Source organism: Oncorhynchus nerka, linkage group LG7 (genome assembly GCF_034236695.1).
Source record: "Oncorhynchus nerka isolate Pitt River linkage group LG7, Oner_Uvic_2.0, whole genome shotgun sequence".
Lineage (NCBI taxonomy): Eukaryota > Metazoa > Chordata > Actinopteri > Salmoniformes > Salmonidae > Oncorhynchus > Oncorhynchus nerka.
The window spans coordinates 3,435,080-3,462,164 of record NC_088402.1 but is presented as its reverse complement, the minus strand read 5'-3'; positions in this window follow the sequence as shown (position 1 = coordinate 3,462,164).

Sequence of the window (27,085 nt, the reverse complement as noted above, 5' to 3'; positions counted from 1 at the left end):
GGTATAACTACAGCTGGTATAGATACAGCTGGTATAGATACAGCTGGTATAACTACAGCTGGTATAGATACAGCTGGTATAACTACAGCTGGTATAGATACAGCTGGTATAGATACAGCTGGTATAACTACAGCTGGTATAGATACAGCTGGTATAGATACAGCTGGTATAGAGACAGCTGGTATAGATACAGCTGGTATAACTACAGCTGGTATAGAGACAGCTGGTATAGATACAGCTGGTATAGATACAGCTGGTATAACTACAGCTGGTATAACTACAGCTGGTATAGATACAGCTGGTATAGATACAGCTGGTATAACTACAGCTGGTATAGATACAGCTGGTATAGATACAGCTGGTATAGAGACAGCTGGTATAGATACAGCTGGTATAGAGACAGCTGGTATAACTACAGCTGGTATAGATACAGCTGGTATAGATACAGCTGGTATAACTACAGCTGGTATAGATACAGCTGGTATAACTACAGCTGGTATAGATACAGCTGGTATAGATACAGCTGGTATAACTACAGCTGGAATAACTACAGCTGGTATAACTACAGCTGGTATAGATACAGCTGGTATAGATATAGCTGGTATAGATACAGCTGGTATAGAGACAGCTGGTATAGATACAGCTGGTATAGAGACAGCTGGTATAACTACAGCTGGTATAGATACAGCTGGTATAGATACAGCTGGTATAACTACAGCTGGTATAGATACAGCTGGTATAACTACAGCTGGTATAGATACAGCTGGTATAGATACAGCTGGTATAGATACAGCTGGTATAACTACAGCTGGTATAGATACAGCTGGTATAGATACAGCTGGTATAACTACAGCTGGTATAACTACAGCTGGTATAACTACAGCTGGTATAGACACAGCTGGTATAGATAAAGCTGGTATAGATACAGCTGGTATAGATACAGCTGGTATAACTACAGCTGGTATAGATACAGCTGGTATAACTACAGCTGGTATAGATACAGCTGGTATAGATACAGCTGGTATAACTACAGCTGGTATAGATACAGCTGGTATAACTACAGCTGGTATAGATACAGCTGGTATAGATACAGCTGGTATAACTACAGCTGGTATAGATACAGCTGGTATAGATACAGCTGGTATAGAGACAGCTGGTATAGATACAGCTGGTATAACTACAGCTGGTATAGAGACAGCTGGTATAGATACAGCTGGTATAGATACAGCTGGTATAACTACAGCTGGTATAACTACAGCTGGTATAGATACAGCTGGTATAGATACAGCTGGTATAACTACAGCTGGTATAGATACAGCTGGTATAGATACAGCTGGTATAGAGACAGCTGGTATAGATACAGCTGGTATAGAGACAGCTGGTATAACTACAGCTGGTATAGATACAGCTGGTATAGATACAGTTGGTATAACTACAGCTGGTATAGATACAGCTGGTATAACTACAGCTGGTATAGATACAGCTGGTATAGATACAGCTGGTATAACTACAGCTGGTATAACTACAGCTGGTATAACTACAGCTGGTATAGATACAGCTGGTATAGATATAGCTGGTATAGAGACAGCTGGTATAGATACAGCTGGTATAGAGACAGCTGGTATAGATACAGCTGGTATAGATACAGCTGGTATAACTACAGCTGGTATAGATACAGCTGGTATAACTACAGCTGGTATAGATACAGCTGGTATAACTACAGCTGGTATAGATACAGCTGGTATAGATACAGCTGGTATAACTACAGCTGGTATAACTACAGCTGGTATAACTACAGCTGGTATAGATACAGCTGGTATAACTACAGCTGGTATAACTACAGCTGGTATAGATACAGCTGGTATAACTACAGCTGGTTTAGATACAGCTGGTATTACTACAGCTGGTATAACTACAGCTGGTATAGATACAGCTGGTATAACTACAGCTGGTATAACTACAGCTGGTATAGATACAGCTGGTATAGATACAGCTGGTATAACTACAGCTGGTATAGATACAGCTGTATATAACTACAGCTGGTATAGATACAGCTGGTATAACTACAGCTGGTATAGATACAGCTGGTATAGATACAGCTGGTATAGAGACAGCTGGTATAGATACAGCTGGTATAGATACAGCTGGTATAACTACAGCTGGTATAACTACAGCTGGTATAACTACAGCTGGTATAGATACAGCTGGTATAGATACAGCTGGTATAACTACAGCTGGTATAGATACAGCTGGTATAGAGACAGCTGGTATAGATACAGCTGGTATAGAGACAGCTGGTATAGATACAGCTGGTATAGATACAGCTGGTATAGATACAGCTGGTATAGAGACAGCTGGTATAGATACAGCTGGTATAGAGACAGCTGGTATAGATACAGCTGGTATAGATACAGCTGGTATAGAGACAGCTGGTATAGATACAGCTGGTATAGAGACAGCTGGTATAGAGACAGCTGGTATAGATACAGCTGGTATAGATACAGCTGGTATAGATACAGCTGGTATATAGACAGCTGGTATAGATACAGCTGGTATAGAGACAGCAGGTATAGATACAGCTGGTATAGATACAGCTGGTATAAATACAGCTGGTATAGATACAGCTGGTATAACTACAGCTGGTATAGATACAGCTGGTATAGATACAGCTGGTATAGATACAGCTGGTATAACTACAGCTGGTATAGATACAGCTGGTATAACTACAGCTGGTATAGATACAGCTGGTATAACTACAGCTGGTATAGATACAGCTGGTATAACTACAGCTGGTATAACTACAGCTGGTATAACTACAGCTGGTATAGATACAGCTGGTATAGATACAGCTGGTATAACTACAGCTGGTATAACTACAGCTGGTATAGATACAGCTGGTATAACTACAGCTGGTATAACTAGAGCTGGTATAACTAGAGCTGGTATAGATACAACTGGTATAGATACAGCTGGTATAACTACAGCTGGTATAACTACAGCTGGTATAACTACAGCTGGTATAACTACAGCTGGTATAGATACAGCTGGTATAGATACAGCTGGTTTAACTACAGCTGGTATAGATACAGCTGGTATAGATACAGCTGGTATAGAGACAGCTGGTATAGATACAGCTGGTATAGAGACAGCTGGTATAGATACAGCTGGTATAAATACAGCTGGTATAGATACAGCTGGTATAACTACAGCTGGTATAGATACAGCTGGTATAGATACAGCTGGTATAGAGACAGCTGGTATAGATACAGCTGGTATAGAGACAGCTGGTATAGATACAGCTGGTATAGATACAGCTGGTATAACTACAGCTGGTATAACTACAGCTGGTACAGATACAGCTGGTATAACTACAGCTGGTATAACTACAGCTGGTATAGATACAGCTGGTATAGATACAGCTGGTATAGAGACAGCTGGTATAGATACAGCTGGTATAGAGACAGCTGGTATAGATACAGCTGGTATAGATACAGCTGGTATAACTACAGCTGGTATAACTACAGCTAGTATAACTACAGCTGGTATAGATACAGCTGGTACAGATACAGCTGGTATAACTACAGCTGGTATAACTACAGCTGGTATAGATACAGCTGGTATAGAGACAGCTGGTATAGATACAGCTGGTATAGATACAGCTGGTATAGATACAGCTGGTATATAGACAGCTGGTATAGATACAGCTGGTATAGAGACAGCAGGTATAGATACAGCTGGTATAGATACAGCTGGTATAAATACAGCTGGTATAGATACAGCTGGTATAACTACAGCTGGTATAGATACAGCTGGTATAGATACAGCTGGTATAGATACAGCTGGTATAACTACAGCTGGTATAGATACAGCTGGTATAACTACAGCTGGTATAGATACAGCTGGTATAACTACAGCTGGTATAGATACAGCTGGTATAACTACAGCTGGTATAACTACAGCTGGTATAACTACAGCTGGTATAACTACAGCTGGTATAGATACAGCTGGTATAGATACAGCTGGTATAACTACAGCTGGTATAACTACAGCTGGTATAGATACAGCTGGTATAACTACAGCTGGTATAACTAGAGCTGGTATAACTAGAGCTGGTATAGATACAACTGGTATAGATACAGCTGGTATAACTACAGCTGGTATAACTACAGCTGGTATAACTACAGCTGGTATAGATACAGCTGGTATAGATACAGCTGGTTTAACTACAGCTGGTATAGATACAGCTGGTATAGATACAGCTGGTATAGAGACAGCTGGTATAGATACAGCTGGTATAGAGACAGCTGGTATAACTACAGCTGGTATAGATACAGCTGGTATAGATACAGCTGGTATAACTACAGCTGGTATAGATACAGCTGGTATAACTACAGCTGGTATAGATACAGCTGGTATAGATACAGCTGGTATAGATACAGCTGGTATAACTACAGCTGGTATAGATACAGCTGGTATAGACACAGCTGGTATAGATACAGCTGGTATAACTACAGCTGGTATAACTACAGCTGGTATAACTACAGCTGGTATAGACACAGCTGGTATAGATAAAGCTGGTATAGATACAGCTGGTATAGATACAGCTGGTATAGATACAGCTGGTATAACTACAGCTGGTATAGATACAGCTGGTATAACTACAGCTGGTATAGATACAGCTGGTTATGATACAGCTGGTATAACTACAGCTGGTATAGATACAGCTGGTATAACTACAGCTGGTATAGATACAGCTGGTATAACTACAGTCCAATTTGTAAGTCGCTCTGGATAAGAGCGTCTGCTAAATGACTTAAATGTAAAAATGTAAAATGTATAGATACAGCTGGTATAGATACAGCTGGTATAGAGACAGCTGGTATAGATACAGCTGGTATAACTACAGCTGGTATAGAGACAGCTGGTATAGATACAGCTGGTATAGATACAGCTGGTATAGAGACAGCTGGTATAGATACAGCTGGTATAAATACAGCTGGTATAGATACAGCTGGTATAACTACAGCTGGTATAGATACAGCTGGTATAGATACAGCTGGTATAGAGACAGCTGGTATAGATACAGCTGGTATAGAGACAGCTGGTATAGATACAGCTGGTATAGATACAGCTGGTATAACTACAGCTGGTATAACTACAGCTGGTACAGATACAGCTGGTATAACTACAGCTGGTATAACTACAGCTAGTATAACTACAGCTGGTATAGATACAGCTGGTACAGATACAGCTGGTATAACTACAGCTGGTATAACTACAGCTGGTATAGATACAGCTGGTATAGAGACAGCTGGTATAGATACAGCTGGTATAGATACAGCTGGTATAGATACAGCTGGTATATAGACAGCTGGTATAGATACAGCTGGTATAGAGACAGCAGGTATAGATACAGCTGGTATAGATACAGCAGGTATAAATACAGCTGGTATAGATACAGCTGGTATAACTACAGCTGGTATAGATACAGCTGGTATAGATACAGCTGGTATAGATACAGCTGGTATAACTACAGCTGGTATAGATACAGCTGGTATAACTACAGCTGGTATAGATACAGCTGGTATAACTACAGCTGGTATAGATACAGCTGGTATAACTACAGCTGGTATAACTACAGCTGGTATAACTACAGCTGGTATAACTACAGCTGGTATAGATACAGCTGGTATAGATACAGCTGGTATAACTACAGCTGGTATAACTACAGCTGGTATAGATACAGCTGGTATAACTACAGCTGGTATAACTACAGCTGGTATAACTAGAGCTGGTATAGATACAACTGGTATAGATACAGCTGGTATAACTACAGCTGGTATAACTACAGCTGGTATAACTACAGCTGGTATAGATACAGCTGGTATAGATACAGCTGGTTTAACTACAGCTGGTATAGATACAGCTGGTATAGATACAGCTGGTATAGAGACAGCTGGTATAGATACAGCTGGTATAGAGACAGCTGGTATAACTACAGCTGGTATAGATACAGCTGGTATAGATACAGCTGGTATAACTACAGCTGGTATAGATACAGCTGGTATAACTACAGCTGGTATAGATACAGCTGGTATAGATACAGCTGGTATAGATACAGCTGGTATAACTACAGCTGGTATAGATACAGCTGGTATAGACACAGCTGGTATAGATACAGCTGGTATAACTACAGCTGTTATAACTACAGCTGGTATAACTACAGCTGGTATAGACACAGCTGGTATAGATAAAGCTGGTATAGATACAGCTGGTATAGATACAGCTGGTATAGATACAGCTGGTATAACTACAGCTGGTATAGATACAGCTGGTATAACTACAGCTGGTATAGATACAGCTGGTTATGATACAGCTGGTATAACTACAGCTGGTATAGATACAGCTGGTATAACTACAGCTGGTATAGATACAGCTGGTATAGATACAGCTGGTATAACTACAGCTGGTATAGATACAGCTGGTATAGATACAGCTGGTATAGAGACAGCTGGTATAGATACAGCTGGTATAACTACAGCTGGTATAGAGACAGCTGGTATAGATACAGCTGGTATAGATACAGCTGGTATAACTACAGCTGGTATAACTACAGCTGGTATAGATACAGCTGGTATAGATACAGCTGGTATAACTACAGCTGGTATAGATACAGCTGGTATAGATACAGCTGGTATAGAGACAGCTGGTATAGATACAGCTGGTATAGAGACAGCTGGTATAACTACAGCTGGTATAGATACAGCTGGTATAGATAGAGCTGGTATAACTACAGCTGGTATAGATACAGCTGGTATAACTACAGCTGGTATAGATACAGCTGGTATAGATACAGCTGGTATAACTACAGCTGGTATAACTACAGCTGGTATAACTACAGCTGGTATAGATACAGCTGGTATAGATATAGCTGGTATAGAGACAGCTGGTATAGATACAGCTGGTATAGAGACAGCTGGTATAGATACAGCTGGTATAGATACAGCTGGTATAACTACAGCTGGTATAGATACAGCTGGTATAACTACAGCTGGTATAGATACAGATGGTATAGATACAGCTGGTATAGATACAGCTGGTATAACTACAGCTGGTATAGATACAGCTGGTATAACTACAGCTGGTATAGATACAGCTGGTATAACTACAGCTGGTATAACTACAGCTGGTATAGACACAGCTGGTATAGATAAAGCTGGTATAGATACAGCTGGTATAGATACAGCTGGTATAGATACAGCTGGTATAACTACAGCTGGTATAGATACAGCTGGTATAACTACAGCTGGTATAGATACAGCTGGTATAGATACAGCTGGTATAGATACAGCTGGTATAACTACAGCTGGTATAGATACAGCTGGTATAGATACAGCTGGTATAGAGACAGCTGGTATAGATACAGCTGGTATAACTACAGCTGGTATAGAGACAGCTGGTATAGATACAGCTGGTATAGATACAGCTGGTATAACTACAGCTGGTATAACTACAGCTGGTATAGATACAGCTGGTATAGATACAGCTGGTATAGATACAGCTGGTATAGATACAGCTGGTATAGAGACAGCTGGTATAGATACAGCTGGTATAGAGACAGCTGGTATAACTACAGCTGGTATAGATACAGCTGGTATAGATACAGCTGGTATAACTACAGCTGGTATAGATACAGCTGGTATAACTACAGCTGGTATAGATACAGCTGGTATAGATACAGCTGGTATAACTACAGCTGGTATAACTACAGCTGGTATAACTACAGCTGGTATAGATACAGCTGGTATAGATATAGCTGGTATAGAGACAGCTGGTATAGATACAGCTGGTATAGAGACAGCTGGTATAGATACAGCTGGTATAGATACAGCTGGTATAACTACAGCTGGTATAGATACAGCTGGTATAACTACAGCTGGTATAGATACAGCTGGTATAGATAAAGCTGGTATAGATACAGCTGGTATAACTACAGCTGGTATAGATACAGCTGGTATAACTACAGCTATATAGATACAGCTGGTATAACTACAGCTGGTATAGATACAGCTGGTATAACTACAGCTGGTATAACTACAGCTGGTATAGATACAGCTGGTATAACTACAGCTGGTATAACTACAGCTGGTACAGATACAGCTGGTATAACTACAGCTGGTATAACTACAGCTAGTATAACTACAGCTGGTATAGATACAGCTGGTATAGATACAGCTGGTATAGATACAGCTGGTATAGATACAGCTGGTATATAGACAGCTGGTATAGATACAGCTGGTATAGAGACAGCAGGTATAGATACAGCTGGTATAGATACAGCTGGTATAACTACAGCTGGTATAGATACAGCTGGTATAACTACAGCTGGTATAGATACAGCTGGTATAGATACAGCTGGTATAGATACAGCTGGTATAACTACAGCTGGTATAGATACAGCTGGTATAACTACAGCTGGTATAGATACAGCTGGTATAACTACAGCTGGTATAGATACAGCTGGTATAACTACAGCTGGTATAACTACAGCTGGTATAACTACAGCTGGTATAACTACAGCTGGTATAGATACAGCTGGTATAGATACAGCTGGTATAACTACAGCTGGTATAACTACAGCTGGTATAACTACAGCTGGTATAGATACAGCTGGTATAACTACAGCTGGTATAACTACAGCTGGTATAACTACAGCTGGTATAGATACAGCTGGTATAGATACAGCTGGTATAACTACAGCTGGTATAATACAGCTGGTATAACTACAGCTGGTATAGATACAGCTGTATAGATACAGCTGGTATAACTACAGCTGGTATAACTACAGCTGGTATAACTACAGCTGGTATAGATACAGCTGGTATAACTACAGCTGGTATAACTACAGCTGGTATAACTACAGCTGGTATAGATACAGCTGGTATAGATACAGCTGGTATAACTACAGCTGGTATAACTACAGCTGGTATAACTACAGCTGGTATAGATACAGCTGGTATAACTACAGCTGGTATAGATACAGCTGGTATAACTACAGCTGGTATAACTACAGCTGGTATAACTACAGCTGGTATAACTACAGCTGGTATAGATACAGCTGGTATAGATATAGCTGGTATAGAGACAGCTGGTATAGATACAGCTGGTATAGAGACAGCTGGTATAGATACAGCTGGTATAGATACAGCTGGTATAACTACAGCTGGTATAGATACAGCTGGTATAACTACAGCTGGTATAGATACAGCTGGTATAGATACAGCTGGTATAGATACAGCTGGTATAACTACAGCTGGTATAGATACAGCTGGTATAACTACAGCTGGTATAGATACAGCTGGTATAACTACAGCTGGTATAGATACAGCTGGTATAACTACAGCTGGTATAACTACAGCTGGTATAGATACAGCTGGTATAACTACAGCTGGTATAACTACAGCTGGTACAGATACAGCTGGTATAACTACAGCTGGTATAACTACAGCTAGTATAACTACAGCTGGTATAGATACAGCTGGTATAGATACAGCTGGTATATAGACCGCTGGTATAGATACAGCTGGTATAGAGACAGCAGGTATAGATACAGCTGGTATAGATACAGCTGGTATAACTACAGCTGGTATAGATACAGCTGGTATAACTACAGCTGGTATAGATACAGCTGGTATAGATACAGCTGGTATAGATACAGCTGGTATAACTACAGCTGGTATAGATACAGCTGGTATAACTACAGCTGGTATAGATACAGCTGGTATAACTACAGCTGGTATAGATACAGCTGGTATAACTACAGCTGGTATAACTACAGCTGGTATAACTACAGCTGGTATAACTACAGCTGGTATAGATACAGCTGGTATAGATACAGCTGGTATAACTACAGCTGGTATAACTACAGCTGGTATAACTACAGCTGGTATAGATACAGCTGGTATAACTACAGCTGGTATAGATACAGCTGGTATAACTACAGCTGGTATAACTACAGCTGGTATAGATACAGCTGGTATAACTAGAGCTGGTATAACTAGAGCTGGTATAGATACAACTGGTATAGATACAGCTGGTATAACTACAGCTGGTATAACTACAGCTGGTATAACTACAGCTGGTATAGATACAGCTGGTATAGATACAGCTGGTATAACTACAGCTGGTATAGATACAGCTGGTATAACTACAGCTGGTATAGATACAGCTGGTATAGATACAGCTGGTATAGATACAGCTGGTATAACTACAGCTGGTATAGATACAGCTGGTATAGATACAGCTGGTATAACTACAGCTGGTATAACTACAGCTGGTATAGACACAGCTGGTATAGATAAAGCTGGTATAGATACAGCTGGTATAGATACAGCTGGTATAGATACAGCTGGTATAACTACAGCTGGTATAGATACAGCTGGTATAACTACAGCTGGTATAGATACAGCTGGTATAGATACAGCTGGTATAGATACAGCTGGTATAACTACAGCTGGTATAGATACAGCTGGTATAACTACAGCTGGTATAGATACAGCTGGTATAGATACAGCTGGTATAGATACAGCTGGTATAACTACAGCTGGTATAACTACAGCTGGTACAGATACAGCTGGTATAACTACAGCTGGTATAACTACAGCTAGTATAACTACAGCTTGTATAGATACAGCTGGTACAGATACAGCTGGTATAACTACAGCTGGTATAACTACAGCTGGTATAGATACAGCTGGTATAGAGACAGCTGGTATAGATACAGCTGGTATAGATACAGCTGGTATAGATACAGCTGGTATATAGACAGCTGGTATAGATACAGCTGGTATAGAGACAGCAGGTATAGATACAGCTGGTATAACTACAGCTGGTATAGATACAGCTGGTATAACTACAGCTGGTATAGATACAGCTGGTATAACTACAGCTGGTATAGATACAGCTGGTATAACTACAGCTGGTATAGATACAGCTGGTATAACTACAGCTGGTATAGATACAGCTGGTAAAACTACAGCTGGTATAACTACAGCTGGTATAACTACAGCTGGTATAACTACAGCTGGTATAGATACAGCTGGTATAACTACAGCTGGTATAACTACAGCTGGTATAACATTAGCTGGTATAACATTAGCTGGTATAGATACAGCTGGTATAACTACAGCTGGTATAACTACAGCTGGTATAGATACAGCTGGTATAACTAGAGCTGGTATAACTAGAGCTGGTATAGATACAACTGGTATAGATACAGCTGGTATAACTACAGCTGGTATAACTACAGCTGGTATAGATACAGCTGGTATAGATACAGCTGGTTTAACTACAGCTGGTATAGATACAGCTGGTATAGATACAGCTGGTATAGAGACAGCTGGTATAGATACAGCTGGTATAGAGACAGCTGGTATAACTACAGCTGGTATAGATACAGCTGGTATAGATACAGCTGGTATAACTACAGCTGGTATAGATACAGCTGGTATAACTACAGCTGGTATAGATACAGCTGGTATAGATACAGCTGGTATAGATACAGCTGGTATAACTACAGCTGGTATAGATACAGCTGGTATAACTACAGCTGGTATAACTACAGCTGGTATAGACACAGCTGGTATAGATAAAGCTGGTATAGATACAGCTGGTATAGATACAGCTGGTATAGATACAGCTGGTATAACTACAGCTGGTATAACTACAGCTGGTATAGATACAGCTGGTATAACTACAGCTGGTATAGATACAGCTGGTATAACTACAGCTGGTATAACTACAGCTGGTATAGATACAGCTGGTATAACTAGAGCTGGTATAACTAGAGCTGGTATAGATACAACTGGTATAGATACAGCTGGTATAAATACAGCTGGTATAACTACAGCTGGTATAACTACAGCTGGTATAGATACAGCTGGTATAGATACAGCTGGTAGCTGGTATAGATACAGCTGGTATAGATACAGCTGGTATAGAGACAGCTGGTATAGATACAGCTGGTATAGAGACAGCGTGGTATAACTACAGCTGGTATAGATACAGCTGGTATAGATACAGCTGGTATAACTACAGCTGGTATAGATACAGCTGGTATAACTACAGCTGGTATAGATACAGCTGGTATAGATACAGCTGGTATAGATACAGCTGGTATAACTACAGCTGGTATAGATACAGCTGGTATAGATACAGCTGGTATAACTACAGCTGGTATAACTACAGCTGGTATAACTACAGCTGGTACAGATACAGCTGGTATAACTACAGCTGGTATAACTACAGCTGGTATAGATACAGCTGGTATAACTAGAGCTGGTATAGATACAGCTGGTATAGATACAGCTGGTATAGATACAGCTGGTATAACTACAGCTGGTATAGATACAGCTGGTATAACTACAGCTGGTATAGATACAGCTGGTATAACTACAGCTGGTATAGATACAGCTGGTATAACTACAGCTGGTATAGATACAGCTGGTATAACTACAGCTGGTATAGATACAGCTGGTATAGATACAGCTGGTATAGATACAGCTGGTATAACTACAGCTGGTATAACTACAGCTGGTACAGATACAGCTGGTATAACTACAGCTGGTATAACTACAGCTAGTATAACTACAGCTGGTATAGATACAGCTGGTACAGATACAGCTGGTATAACTACAGCTGGTATAACTACAGCTGGTATAGATACAGCTGGTATAGATACAGCTGGTATAGATACAGCTGGTATAGATACAGCTGGTATATAGACAGCTGGTATAGATACAGCTGGTATAGAGACAGCAGGTATAGATACAGCTGGTATAACTACAGCTGGTATAGATACAGCTGGTATAACTACAGCTGGTATAGATACAGCTGGTATAGATACAGCTGGTATAGATACAGCTGGTATAACTACAGCTGGTATAGATACAGCTGGTATAACTACAGCTGGTATAGATACAGCTGGTATAACTACAGCTGGTATAACTACAGCTGGTATAACTACAGCTGGTATAGATACAGCTGGTATAACTACAGCTGGTATAACTACAGCTGGTATAGATACAGCTGGTATAACTAGAGCTGGTATAACTAGAGCTGGTATAGATACAACTGGTATAGATACAGCTGGTATAACTACAGCTGGTATAACTACAGCTGTATAACTACAGTATAGATACAGCTGGTATAGATACAGCTGGTTTAACTACAGCTGGTATAGATACAGCTGGTATAGATACAGCTGGTATAGAGACAGCTGGTATAGATACAGCTGGTATAGAGACAGCTGGTATAACTACAGCTGGTATAGATACAGCTGGTATAGATACAGCTGGTATAACTACAGCTGGTATAGATACAGCTGGTATAACTACAGCTGGTATAGATACAGCTGGTATAGATACAGCTTGTATAGATACAGCTGGTATAACTACAGCTGGTATAGATACAGCTGGTATAGATACAGCTGGTATAACTACAGCTGGTATAACTACAGCTGGTATAGACACAGCTGGTATAGATAAAGCTGGTATAGATACAGCTGGTATAACTACAGCTGGTATAGATACAGCTGGTATAACTACAGCTGGTATAACTACAGCTGGTATAACTACAGCTGGTATAGATACAGCTGGTATAACTACAGCTGGTATAACTACAGCTGGTATAGATACAGCTGGTATAACTAGAGCTGGTATAACTAGAGCTGGTATAGATACAACTGGTATAGATACAGCTGGTATAACTACAGCTGGTATAACTACAGCTGGTATAACTACAGCTGGTATAGATACAGCTGGTATAGATACAGCTGGTTTAACTACAGCTGGTATAGATACAGCTGGTATAGATACAGCTGGTATAGAGACAGCTGGTATAGATACAGCTGGTATAGAGACAGCTGGTATAACTACAGCTGGTATAGATACAGCTGGTATAGATACAGCTGGTATAGATACAGCTGGTATAACTACAGCTGGTATAGATACAGCTGGTATAGATACAGCTTGTATAGATACAGCTGGTATAACTACAGCTGGTATAGATACAGCTGGTATAGATACATATAACTACAGCTGGTATAACTACAGCTGGTATAACTACAGCTGGTATAGACACAGCTGGTATAGATAAAGCTGGTATAGATACAGCTGGTATAGATACAGCTGGTATAACTACAGCTGGTATAGATACAGCTGGTATAACTACAGCTGGTATAGATACAGCTGGTATAACTACAGCTGGTATAGATACAGCTGGTATAGATACAGCTGGTATAGATACAGCTGGTATAACTACAGCTGGTATAGATACAGCTGGTATAGATACAGCTGGTATAACTACAGCTGGTATAGATACAGCTGGTATAGATACAGCTGGTATAGAGACAGCTGGTATAACTACAGCTGGTATAGATACAGCTGGTATAACTACAGCTGGTATAGATACAGCTGGTATAGAGACAGCTGGTATAACTACAGCTGGTATAGATACAGCTGGTATAGATACAGCTGGTATAACTACAGCTGGTATAGATACAGCTGGTATAACTACAGCTGGTATAGATACAGCTGGTATAGATACAGCTTGTATAGATACAGCTGGTATAACTACAGCTGGTATAGATACAGCTGGTATAGATACAGCTGGTATAACTACAGCTGGTATAACTACAGCTGGTATAACTACAGCTGGTATAGACACAGCTGGTATAGATAAAGCTGGTATAACTACAGCTGGTATAACTACAGCTGGTATAGACACAGCTGGTATAGATAAAGCTGGTATAGATACAGCTGGTATAACTACAGCTGGTATAGATACAGCTGGTATAGATACAGCTGGTATAGATACAGCTGGTATAACTACAGCTGGTATAGATACAGCTGGTATAGATACAGCTGGTATAACTACAGCTGGTATAGATACAGCTGGTATAGAGACAGCTGGTATAGATACAGCTGGTATAACTACAGCTGGTATAGAGACAGCTGGTATAGATACAGCTGGTATAGATACAGCTGGTATAACTACAGCCGGTATAACTACAGCTGGTATAGATACAGGTGGTATAGATACAGCTGGTATAACTACAGCTGGTATAGATACAGCTGGTATAGATACAGCTGGTATAGAGACAGCTGGTATAGATACAGCTGGTATAGAGACAGCTGGTATAACTACAGCTGGTATAGATACAGCTGGTATAGATACAGCTGGTATAACTACAGCTGGTATAGATACAGCTGGTATAACTACAGCTGGTATAGATACAGCTGGTATAACTACAGCTGGTATAGATACAGCTGGTATAGATATAGCTGGTATAGAGACAGCTGGTATAGATACAGCTGGTATAGAGACAGCTGGTATAGATACAGCAGTATAGATACAGCTGGTATAACTACAGCTGGTATAGATACAGCTGGTATAACTACAGCTGGTATAGATACAGCTGGTATAGATACAGCTGGTATAGATACAGCTGGTATAACTACAGCTGGTATAGATACAGCTGGTATAACTACAGCTGGTATAGATACAGCTGGTATAACTACAGCTGGTATAGATACAGCTGGTATAATACAGCTGGTATAACTACAGCTGGTATAACTACAGCTGGTATAGATACAGCTGGTATAACTACAGCTGGTATAACTACAGCTGGTATAGATACAGCTGGTATAACTACAGCTGGTATAGATACAGCTGGTATAACTACAGCTGGTATAATACAGCTGGTATAGATACAGCTGGTATAATACAGCTGGTATAACTACAGCTGGTATAGATACAGCTGGTATAGATACAGCTGGTATAACTACAGCTGGTATAGATACAGCTGGTATAGATAAAGCTGGTATAGAGACAGCTGGTATAGATACAGCTGGTATAGATAAAGCTGGTATAGATACAGCTGGTATAACTACAGCTGGTATAGATACAGCTGGTATAGATACAGCTGGTATAGATACAGCTGGTATAACTACAGCTGGTATAGATACAGCTGGTATAGATACAGCTTGTATAGATACAGCTGGTATAACTACAGCTGGTATAGATACAGCTGGTATAGATACAGCTGGTATAACTACAGCTGGTATAACTACAGCTGGTATAACTACAGCTGGTATAGACACAGCTGGTATAGATAAAGCTGGTATAACTACAGCTGGTATAACTACAGCTGGTATAACTACAGCTGGTATAGACACAGCTGGTATAGATAAAGCTGGTATAGATACAGCTGGTATAACTACAGCTGGTATAGATACAGCTGGTATAGATACAGCTGGTATAACTACAGCTGGTATAGATACAGCTGGTATAGATACAGCTGGTATAACTACAGCTGGTATAGATACAGCTGGTATAGAGACAGCTGGTATAGATACAGCTGGTATAACTACAGCTGGTATAGAGACAGCTGGTATAGATACAGCTGGTATAGATACAGCTGGTATAACTACAGCCGGTATAACTACAGCTGGTATAGATACAGGTGGTATAGATACAGCTGGTATAACTACAGCTGGTATAGATACAGCTGGTATAGATACAGCTGGTATAGAGACAGCTGGTATAGATACAGCTGGTATAGAGACAGCTGGTATAACTACAGCTGGTATAGATACAGCTGGTATAGATACAGCTGGTATAACTACAGCTGGTATAGATACAGCTGGTATAACTACAGCTGGTATAGATACAGCTGGTATAGATACAGCTGGTATAACTACAGCTGGTATAACTACAGCTGGTATAACTACAGCTGGTATAGATACAGCTGGTATAGATATAGCTGGTATAGAGACAGCTGGTATAGATACAGCTGGTATAGAGACAGCTGGTATAGATACAGCTGGTATAGATACAGCTGGTATAACTACAGCTGGTATAGATACAGCTGGTATAACTACAGCTGGTATAGATACAGCTGGTATAGATACAGCTGGTATAGATACAGCTGGTATAACTACAGCTGGTATAGATACAGCTGGTATAACTACAGCTGGTATAGATACAGCTGGTATAACTACAGCTGGTATAGATACAGCTGGTATAACTACAGCTGGTATAACTACAGCTGGTATAACTACAGCTGGTATAGATACAGCTGGTATAACTACAGCTGGTATAACTACAGCTGGTATAGATACAGCTGGTATAACTACAGCTGGTATAGATACAGCTGGTATAACTACAGCTGGTATAACTACAGCTGGTATAGATACAGCTGGTATAACTACAGCTGGTATAACTACAGCTGGTATAGATACAGCTGGTATAGATACAGCTTGCATAACTACAGCTGGTATAGATACAGCTGGTATAGATAAACCTGGTATAGAGACAGCTGGTATAGATACAGCTGGTATAGATACAGCTGGTATAGATACAGCTGGTATAACTACAGCTGGTATAGATACAGCTGGTATAGATACAGCTGGTATAGATACAGCTGGTATAACTACAGCTGGTATAAATACAGCTGGTATAACTACAGCTGGTATAGATACAGCTGGTATAGATACAGCTGGTATAACTACAGCTGGTATAGATACAGCTGGTATAGATACAGCTGGTATAGATACAGCTGGTATAACTACAGCTGGTATAGATACAGCTGGTATAGATACAGCTTGTATAGATACAGCTGGTATAACTACAGCTGGTATAGATACAGCTGGTATAGATACAGCTGGTATAGATAAAGCTGGTATAGAGACAGCTGGTATAGAGACAGCTGGTATAGATAAAGCTGGTATAGATACAGCTGGTATAACTACAGCTGGTATAGATACAGCTGGTATAGATACAGCTGGTATAGATACAGCTGGTATAACTACAGCTGGTATAGATACAGCTGGTATAGATACAGCTTGTATAGATACAGCTGGTATAACTACAGCTGGTATAGATACAGCTGGTATAGATACAGCTGGTATAACTACAGCTGGTATAGATACAGTATAACTACAGCTGGTATAGATACAGCTGGTATAGATACAGCTGGTATAGATACAGCTGGTATAACTACAGCTGGTATAGATAGTATAGATACAGCTGGTATAACTACAGCTGGTATAGATACAGCTGGTATAGATACAGCTGGTATAGAGACAGCTGGTATAACTACAGCTGGTATAGATACAGCTGGTATAACTACAGCTGGTATAGATACAGCTGGTATAGAGACAGCTGGTATAACTACAGCTGGTATAGATACAGCTGGTATAGATACAGCTGGTATAACTACAGCTGGTATAGATACAGCTGGTATAACTACAGCTGGTATAGATACAGCTGGTATAGATACAGCTTGTATAGATACAGCTGGTATAACTACAGCTGGTATAGATACAGCTGGTATAGATACAGCTGGTATAACTACAGCTGGTATAACTACAGCTGGTATAACTACAGCTGGTATAGACACAGCTGGTATAGATAAAGCTGGTATAACTACAGCTGGTATAAATAGACACAGCTGGTATAGATACAGCTGGTATAGATACAGCTGGTATAACTACAGCTGGTATAGATACAGCTGGTATAGATACAGCTGGTATAGATACAGCTGGTATAACTACAGCTGGTATAGATACAGCTGGTATAGATACAGCTGGTATAACTACAGCTGGTATAGATACAGCTGGTATAGAGACACAGCTGGTATAACTACAGCTGGTATAGAGACAGCTGGTATAGATACAGCTGGTATAGATACAGCTGGTATAACTACAGTATAACTACAGCTGGTATAGATACAGGTGGTATAGATACAGCTGGTATAACTACAGCTGGTATAGATACAGCTGGTATAGATACAGCTGGTATAGAGACAGCTGGTATAGATACAGCTGGTATAGAGACAGCTGGTATAACTACAGCTGGTATAGATACAGCTGGTATAGATACAGCTGGTATAACTACAGCTGGTATAGATACAGCTGGTATAACTACAGCTGGTATAGATACAGCTGGTATAACTACAGCTGGTATAGATACAGCTGGTATAGATATAGCTGGTATAGAGACAGCTGGTATAGATACAGCTGGTATAGAGACAGCTGGTATAGATACAGCTGGTATAGATACAGCTGGTATAACTACAGCTGGTATAGATACAGCTGGTATAACTACAGCTGGTATAGATACAGCTGGTATAGATACAGCTGGTATAGATACAGCTGGTATAACTACAGCTGGTATAGATACAGCTGGTATAACTACAGCTGGTATAGATACAGCTGGTATAACTACAGCTGGTATAGATACAGCTGGTATAACTACAGCTGGTATAACTACAGCTGGTATAACTACAGCTGGTATAGATACAGCTGGTATAACTACAGCTGGTATAACTACAGCTGGTATAGATACAGCTGGTATAACTACAGCTGGTATAGATACAGCTGGTATAACTACAGCTGGTATAACTACAGCTGGTATAGATACAGCTGGTATAACTACAGCTGGTATAACTACAGCTGGTATAGATACAGCTGGTATAGATACAGCTGGTATAACTACAGCTGGTATAGATACAGCTGGTATAGATAAAGCTGGTATAGAGACAGCTGGTATAGATACAGCTGGTATAGATAAAGCTGGTATAGATACAGCTGGTATAACTACAGCTGGTATAGATACAGCTGGTATAGATACAGCTGGTATAGATACAGCTGGTATAACTACAGCTGGTATAGATACAGCTGGTATAGATACAGCTTGTATAGATACAGCTGGTATAACTACAGCTGGTATAGATACAGCTGGTATAGATACAGCTGGTATAACTACAGCTGGTATAACTACAGCTGGTATAACTACAGCTGGTATAGACACAGCTGGTATAGATAAAGCTGGTATAACTACAGCTGGTATAACTACAGCTGGTATAACTACAGCTGGTATAGACACAGCTGGTATAGATAAAGCTGGTATAGATACAGCTGGTATAACTACAGCTGGTATAGATACAGCTGGTATAGATACAGCTGGTATAGATACAGCTGGTATAACTACAGCTGGTATAGATACAGCTGGTATAGATACAGCTGGTATAACTACAGCTGGTATAGATACAGCTGGTATAGAGACAGCTGGTATAGATACAGCTGGTATAACTACAGCTGGTATAGAGACAGCTGGTATAGATACAGCTGGTATAGATACAGCTGGTATAACTACAGCCGGTATAACTACAGCTGGTATAGATACAGGTGGTATAGATACAGCTGGTATAACTACAGCTGGTATAGATACAGCTGGTATAGATACAGCTGGTATAGAGACAGCTGGTATAGATACAGCTGGTATAGAGACAGCTGGTATAACTACAGCTGGTATAGATACAGCTGGTATAGATACAGCTGGTATAACTACAGCTGGTATAGATACAGCTGGTATAACTACAGCTGGTATAGATACAGCTAGATACAGCTGGTATAACTACAGCTGGTATAGATACAGCTGGTATAACTACAGCTGGTATAGATACAGCTGGTATAGATATAGCTGGTATAGAGACAGCTGGTATAGATACAGCTGGTATAGAGACAGCTGGTATAGATACAGCTGGTATAGATACAGCTGGTATAACTACAGCTGGTATAATACAGCTGGTATAACTACAGCTGGTATAGATACAGCTGGTATAGATACAGCTGGTATAGATACAGCTGGTATAACTACAGCTGGTATAGATACAGCTGGTATAACTACAGCTGGTATAGATACAGCTGGTATAATAGCTGGTATAACTACAGCTGGTATAACTACAGCTGTATAGTATAGATACAGCTGGTATACAGCTACAGCTGGTATAACTACAGCTGGTATAGATACAGCTGGTATAACTACAGCTGGTATAACTACATAGATACAGCTGGTATAACTACAGCTGGTATAACTACAGCTGGTATAGATACAGCTGGTATAGATACAGCTGGTATAACTACAGCTGGTATAGATACAGCTGGTATAGATACAGCTGGTATAACTACAGCTGGTATAATACAGCTGGTATAGATACAGCTGGTATAGATACAGCTGGTATAACTACAGCTGGTATAGATACAGCTGGTATAGATACAGCTGGTATAAGACAGCTGGTATAGATACAGCTGGATAACTACAGCTGGTATAGATAACAGCTGGTATAGATACAGCTGGTATAACTACAGCTGGTATAGATACAGATACAGCTGGTATAGATACAGCTGGTATAGATACAGCTGGTATAACTACAGCTGGTATAATACAGCTGGTATAGATACAGCTGGTATAGATACAGCTGGTATAACTACAGCTGGTATAGATACAGCTGGTATAGATACAGCTGGTATAGATACAGCTGCTGGTATAACTACAGCTGGTATAGATACAGCTGGTATAGATACAGCTGGTATAGATACAGCTGGTATAAGACAGCTGGTATAGATACAGCTGGTATAGATACAGCTGGTATAGATACAGCTGGTATAACTACAGCTGGTATAGATACAGCTGGTATAGATACAGCTGGTATAGATACAGCTGGTATAACTACAGCTGGTATAGATACAGCTGGTATAGATACAGCTGGTATAGATACAGCTGGTATAGATACAGCTGGTATAACTACAGCTGGTATAGATACAGCTGGTATAGATACAGCTGGTATAGACTACAGCTGGTATAACTACAGCTGGTATAACTACAGCTGGTACAGCTGGTATAGATACAGCTGGTATACAGCTGGTATAGATACAGCTGGTATAACTACAGCTGGTATAGATACAGCTGGTATAACTACAGCTGGTATAGATACAGCTGGTATAACTACAGCTGGTATAGATACAGCTGGTATAGATACAGCTGGTATAGATACAGCTGGTATAATACAGCTGGTATAGATACAGCTGGTATAACTACAGCTGGTATAGATACAGCTGGTATAACTACAGCTGGTATAGATACAGCTGGTATAACTACAGCTGGTATAACTACAGCTGGTATAGATACAGCTGGTATAGATACAGCTGGTATAACTACAGCTGGATAACTACAGCTGGTATAGATACAGCTGGTATAGATACAGCTGGTATAGATACAGCTGGTATAGATATACAGCTGGATACAGCTGGTATAGATACAGCAGAGACAGCTGGTATAATAAGCTGGTATAGATACAGCTGGTATAGATACAGCTGGTATAGATACAGCTGGTATAGATACAGCTGGTATAACTACAGCTGGTATAGATACAGCTGGTATAGATACAGCTGGTATAGATACAGCTGGTATAACTACAGCTGGTATAATACAGCTGGTATAGATACAGCTGGTATATACAGACAGCTGGTATAGATACAGCTGGTATAACTACAGCTGGTATAATACAGCTGGTATAGATACAGCTGGTATAACTACAGCTGGTATAGATACAGCTGGTATAACTACAGCTGGTATAGATACAGCTGGTATAGATACAGCTGGTATAGACTACAGCTGGTATAACTACAGCTGGTATAGATACAGCTGGTATAGATACAGCTGGTATAACTACAGCTGGTATAGATACAGCTGGTATAATAGATACAGCTGGTATAAGATAAGCTGGTATAGATACAGCTGGTATAACTACAGCTGGTATAGATACAGCTGGTATAACTACAGCTGGTATAGATACAGCTGGTACTAGCTGGTATAGATACAGCTGGTATAGATACAGCTGGTATAGATACAGCTGGTATAATACAGCTGGTATAACTACAGCTGGTATAGATACAGCTGGTATAGATACAGCTGGTATAACTGGTACAGCTGGTATAGATACAGCTGGTATAGATACAGCTGGTATAGAGACAGCTGGTATAACTACAGCTGGTATAGATACAGCTGGTATAGATACAGCTGGTATAACTACAGCTGGTATAGACAGCTGGTATAGATACAGCTGGTATAGATACAGCTGGTATAGATACAGCTGGTATAACTACAGCTGGTATAGATACAGCTGGTATAACTACAGCTGGTATAGTATAATACAGCTGGTATAGATACAGCTGGTATAACTACAGCTGGTATAGATACAGCTGGTATAACTACAGCTGGTATAGATACAGCTGGTATAGATACAGCTGGTATAGATACAGCTGGTATAGATACAGCTGGTATAGATACAGCTGGTATAGATACAGCTGGTATAACTACAGCTGGTATAGATACAGCTGGTATAACTACAGCTGGTATAGATACAGCTGGTATAACTACAGCTGGTATAGATACAGCTGGTATAACTACAGCTGGTATAGATACAGCTGGTATAATACAGCTGGTATAATACAGCTGGTATAACTACAGCTGGTATAATACAGATACAGCTGGTATAGATACAGCTGGTATATAACTGGTATAACTACAGCTGGTATAAGTATAATACAGCTGGTATAGAAGACAGCTGGTATAGATACAGCTGGTATAGATACAGCTGGTATAACTACAGCTGGTATAGATACAGCTGGTATAGATACAGCTGGTATAGATACAGCTGGTATAACTACAGCTGGTATAGATACAGCTGGTATAGATACAGCTGGTATAACTACAGCTGGTATAGATACAGCTGGTATAGATACAGCTGGTATAGATACAGCTGGTATAATACAGCTGGTATAGACTACAGCTGGTATAGATACAGCTGGTATAGATACAGCTGGTATAACTACAGCTGGTATAACTACAGCTGGTATAGATACAGCTGGTATAGATACAGCTGGTATAACTACAGCTGGTATAATACAGCTGGTATAGATACAGCTGGTATAGATACAGCTGGTATAGATACAGCTGGTATAGATACAGCTGGTATAGATACAGCTGGTATAGATACAGCTGGTATAGATACAGCTGCTGGTATAGATACAGCTGGTATAGCTGGTATACAGCTGGTATAGATACATACAGCTGGTATAACTACAGCTGGTATAGATACAGCTGGTATAACAGCTGGTATACAGCTGGTATAGATACAGCTGGTATAGATACAGCTGGTATAGATACAGCTGGTATAGATACAGCTGGTATAACTACAGCTGGTATAGATACAGCTGGTATAGATACAGCTGGTATAGATACAGCTGGTATAATACAGCTGGTAGATAACAGCTGGTATAGATACAGCTGGTATAGATACAGCTGGTATAGATACAGCTGGTATAGATACAGCTGGTATAGATACAGCTGGTATAACTACAGCTGGTATAGATACAGCTGGTATAATACAGCTGGTATAGAGCTGGTATAGATACAGCTGGTATAGATACAGCTGGTATAGAGCAGCTGGTATAGATACAGCTGGTATAACTACAGCTGGTATAGATACAGCTGGTATAGATACAGCTGGTATAACTACAGCTGGTATAATACAGCTGGTATAGATACAGCTGGTATAGATACAGCTGGTATAGATACAGCTGGTATAACTACAGCTGGTATAACTACAGCTGGTATAGATACAGCTGGTATAGATACAGCTGGTATAGATACAGCTGGTATAGATACAGCTGGTATAGATACAACTACAGCTGGTATAGATACAGCTGGTATAGATACAGCTGGTATAACTACAGCTGGTATAGATACAGCTGTATAGTATATAACTACAGCTGGTATAGATACAGCTGGTATAGATACAGCTGGTATAGATACAGCTGGTATAACTACAGCTGGTATAGATACAGCTGGTATAAAGCTGGTATAACTACAGCTGGTATAACTACAGCTGGTATAGATACAGCTGGTATAGATACAGCTGGTATAATACAGCTGTATAACTACAGCTGGTATAACTACAGCTGGTATAGATACAGCTGGTATAACTACAGCTGGTATAGACTACAGCTGGTATAGATACAGCTGGTATAACTACAGCTGGTATAACTACAGCTGGTATAGATACAGCTGGTATAGATACAGCTGGTATAACTACAGCTGGTATAGATACAGCTGGTATATACAGCTGGTATAGAGACAGCTGGTATAGATACAGCTGGTATAACTACAGCTGGTATAGATACAGCTGGTATAGAGACAGCTGGTATAGATACAGCTGGTATAATACAGCTGGTATAGATACAGCTGGTATAGATACAGCTGGTATAGATACAGCTGGTATAACTACAGCTGGTATAGATACAACTGGTATATACAGCTGGTATAGATACAGCTGGTATAGATACAGCTGGTATAGATACAGCTGGTATAACTACAGCTGGTATAGATACAGCTGGTATAGATACAGCTGGTACAGCTGGTATAGATAGCTGGTATAGATACAGCTGGTATAGACTACAGCTGGTATAGATACAGCTGGTATACTACAGCTGGTATAGATACAGCTGGTATAACTACAGCTGGTATAGATACAGCTGGTATAGATACAGCTGGTATAGATACAGCTGGTATAACTACAGCTGGTATAGATACAGCTGGTATAGATACAGCTGGTATAACTACAGCTGGTATAGATACAGCTGGTATAATACAGCTGGTATAGATACAGCTGGTATAACTACAGCTGGTATAGATACAGCTGGTATAGATACAGCTGGTATAGATACAGCTGGTATAACTACAGCTGGTATAGACTACAGCTGGTATAATACAGCTGGTATAGATACAGTATACTACAGCTGGTATAATACACAGCTGGTATAGAGACAGCTGGTATAACTACAGCTGGTATAGATACAGCTGGTATAATACAGCTGGTATAGATACAGCTGGTATAGATACAGCTGGTATAGATACAGCTGGTATAGATACAGCTGGTATAACTACAGCTGGTATAGATACAGCTGGTATAGAGACAGCTGGTATAATAAGCTGGTATAGATACAGCTGGTATAGATACAGCTGGTATAGATACAGCTGGTATAGATACAGCTGGTATAACTACAGCTGGTATAGATACAGCTGGTATAACTACAGCTAGTATAGATACAGCTGGTATAACTACAGCTGGTATAGATACAGCTGGTATAGATACAGCTAGTATAAGATACAGCTGGTATAGATACAGCTGGTATAACTACAGCTGGTATAGATACAGCTGGTATAACTACTACAGCTGGTATAGATACAGCTGGTATAACTACAGCTGGTATAGATACAGCTGGTATAGACTACAGCTGGTATAACTACAGCTGGTATAGATACAGCTGGTATAGATAACAGCTGGTATAACTACAGCTGGTATAGACTACAGCTGGTATAGAGACAGCTGGTACAGCTGGTATAGATACAGCTGGTATAGATACAGCTGGTATAATACAGCTGGTATATACAGCTGGTATAACTACAGCTGGTATAGATACAGCTGGTATAGATACAGCTGGTATAGATACAGCTGGTATAACTACAGCTGGTATAGATACAGCTGGTATAGATACAGCTGGTATAGATACAGCTGGTATAACTACAGCTGGTATAGATACAGCTGGGTATAACTACAGCTGGTATAGATACAGCTGGTATAGATACAGCTGGTATAATACAGCTGGTATAGATACAGCTGGTATAGATACAGCTGGTATAGATACAGCTGGTATAGATACAGCTGGTATAACTACAGCTGGTATAGATACAGCTGGGTATAGATACAGCTGGTATAGATACAGCTGGTATAACTACAGCTGGTATAGATACAGCTGGTATAGATACAGCTGGTATAGATACAGCTGGTATAACTACAGCTGGTATAGATACAGCTGGTATAGATACAGCTGGTATAGACACAGCTGGTATAGATAAAGCTGGTATAAACAGCTGGTATAACTACAGCTGGTATAGATACAGCTGGTATAGATACAGCTGGTATAGATACAGCTGGTATAACTACAGCTGGTATAGATACAGCTGGTATAGATACAGCTGGTATAACTACAGCTGGTATAGATACAGCTGGTATAGATACAGCTGGTATAACTACAGCTGGTATAACTACAGCTGGTATAGAGACAGCTGGTATAGATACAGCTGGTATAACTACAGCTGGTATAGACAGCTGGTATAG